We start from the raw sequence: 3,225 nt of genomic DNA, 5'->3' as shown, positions 1-3,225 counted from the left end.
GAAGGGGAAAGGCTGATCCATGTCTTTTCGTAAAAGAATTGAACAACTCAACTGTTTATGTCTTAATTTACGTAGACGATATCATTATTGCCAGTAAAAGTAACGAGGAAATAAGGACAGTTACAAAAACCATTAAGCAGAACTTTGAAATAACCGAACTAGGAGATATCAAATTATATTTGGGAATTGAAGTTACACGTAACGAAAATGGAGTTTTTTATTTGTGTCAAGAAAATTATGTTACAAAGTTGTTGCAAGAATTTGGGCTATCTGATGCAAAAACTTCTCCAATTCCTATGGATCCGGGTTATTTAAAGGATATTAAAGATGATAAATTGCTGGAAGATAATCATTTGTATAGAAAGGCAATTGGATCTCTGCTATACCTTGCAAATAATACACGTCCGGATATTTCAGTTGCTGTGTCCATATTATCTCGAAAAATAGAAAAACCAAGTCAAAGAGATTGGACAGAAGTCAAGCGAGTGTTAAGATATTTGAAAGGCAGTCCAAATTTGAAATTGTGTGTTGGTTCTAAGTCAAATTTGGATCTAAAAGGATATGCTGATGCTGACTGGGCTGGAGATGCCAATGATCGAAAATCAACAAGCGGTTTTGTATTTAAACTTGGTGACGCCATCATAAGCTATGCAAGTAGAAAACAATCGAACGTAACTTTGTCATCAACGGAAGCAGAGTTAGTAGCTTTAGCGGAAGCATCGCAGGAAATGTTATGGATTTGTCAATTAATGAAAGAATTTGGAATCAAAATATCCAATCCAGTAATGTATGAAGATAACCAAAGTTGCCTCAAAATTCTACAGGAAGATAAAATTAATCAAAGAAGCAAACATATTGATGTTAAATATTACTTTATTCGTGATTTGCGAAGGTCTGAAAAAATAAGCTACGAATATTGCCCAACAGATAAAATGTTAGCTGATATTTTAACTAAACCGTTACAAAAAATTAATATTTGTAAATTTAGATATTTAATTGGATTATCAGTTTAGCTTTAAATGTATATACATATGTATTTACGTTAACTATATCTGATACATTGAGAAGGGGTGTTGGTGTACAATGTATAACCAAATATCGTACTGTATATATATCTACCTTGTTTAGAGAAATTTAGTAGACATTGATATATATACATATACATGTTTTATGTGAAAAAATATTTTCAATATTTTTTCCATTCCATTCAAGAACTTTAATAAAGACGTTTGTACGATATAAAACCACTGCGTGTTTCAAACTATCCAATATTTTATACATATGTATATGTAATAATATTGGAAAATTATGAACACGTGAAAATTACAGGGATTTATGTAAGGCATTTGCTCGGTGATGATTCTAATGATCGTAATAACTCGGTAGTCGTATTTCCGGATATTGTCAACATCGAACTGATATCCTATTTAAATTTAGAACTACATCTTATTTTTATAAAATATTATTTTGTGTTTCTTATCGTGGTAGAAGTTTTCAAATTTAAACAAAACTAACTTCCGGTTAAAATATTCTAATGGTTGATTTATACACAAATCCGTTTTATATAATTAGGAACAACAACAGAATAGAAAAAACGTAGCGATTCATTGAAAAATAACACTTTCGAATAAATGTGTTTTTATTCATCATTCATTCATCTACTAATATTTACAACAACAAGTTGTGAACGCCAATGGATGGCAGTCACCCTTCACCCACATGCTGGCTAGCTGTTTAGGATAACAACACTCCATACAACAAATAAAAAAGCGATACAGGCAAATCGAGATCACTGTGAGCGGAACTAAGGACTGATAACAGCAAAACACAGCAACAGAATTCAAAATTGCTGTTCACTGTTCGAAGTAACCATGATCGTTATTTTTCTTCGATGCATACACACAGCGTTACTGTAACGATGTATGCTGTTCATTGAAAGCAAAACAGAATTTTTATCAAAGTTAGAATAAAAATGGGTCACGATGAATGAACGTACGTACAAATGTAGCAATCTTGACGTCGTCCACCCGACGAAACGGGAAAATTCATTCACAAATGTTTAATAAGCAGTAATATTTGTTTTATTTATTTAGCGCGAAAGGCTTGATGAAATATCCTTTCGACTAATCGATTAAAAAATCAAAAAAAGTTAAAGTCAATTTTTGATCTTGGAGAAAAATGCAAAGTCCAGTTTTTCAAAATCGATTTTCTTTATATCATTTTTACCAAAACATTTATAATTTTGTTAGCTTTCTAGTGACTGCCTTTAATTTCGCATTAACAGTAAAACTGGACAATACATCAAATTATGGCCACAGTTCGTAAACTTTTTGTGCGGTACTTTCCCTCTATGTACCAACAGGAACCCTCAGTCAAGTAATTCTACATTTATCATTGTGCAATGTGGAGGACTAAGTAATTATTTTATAATTAAGGATCGACAAACGGATGGGAGATCGAACAATGACATTACATTTTTTTGTATTATCATCACATGGAAATCATGTATTTGATTTCCATCTTGTTTTACAACCTTTAGCGTGTGTCCAATTGTCTATTCTGAGATCAAAGAAATCATAATAGGAAATCATTAGAGGACAATCATATATTTTAACTTGCAGTGATCTATAAAATTCATGTCATCTATTTCTATAATATGTCATCTTAAGCCATCTATATTTTTAAACCTTGATCCACAGTGTAATTATACAAGATAACTGCTTGACATTTTATTGAGGGTAATATTAGTGTGAATTAATAAACAACAATTTTCTGAATGAAAGGACCATTATATAACTAAAAAAATTATTTATTTTCTATATTTTGATTTTGAATGCAAGTGTTGTATGTTAAGAACAGTGAATGAAGTCCAAGTTTTCTGAATCGAGCTGTCGTGAGACATTAGTAAATTTCTATATTGTTGTTGTTTCCGATTAATGTAAAAAACACTTGCTGTTACCTTATGATATTATACCATGATTATTGTTTATTGTAGTTTTTATATGGCCTATTCCCGTCGTGTAAAATATGAAAATAATAATGATATACATTTTTATCTTTTCTTGAGTCATATATTTTCATTTTCAAAATCTGTTCGCCTGATTTACAGTTTACTTAACTTAAATGTCCAATGAAATATTTATAAATTATATTATATCGTTGTTAATGTCGGATATTTGGGGCTATTTTTAGATACTATTGACCGAATCTATATGCGAACTAAAT

Source organism: Musca vetustissima, unplaced genomic scaffold (assembly GCF_032173495.1).
Source record: "Musca vetustissima isolate MV318-11 ecotype Yass unplaced genomic scaffold, APGP_CSIRO_Mvet_v1 utg2750, whole genome shotgun sequence".
In the NCBI taxonomy this organism is placed as follows: Eukaryota; Metazoa; Arthropoda; class Insecta; order Diptera; family Muscidae; genus Musca; species Musca vetustissima.
The sequence above is the reverse complement of the archived record's forward strand: the minus strand, read 5'-3'. Positions refer to the sequence as shown.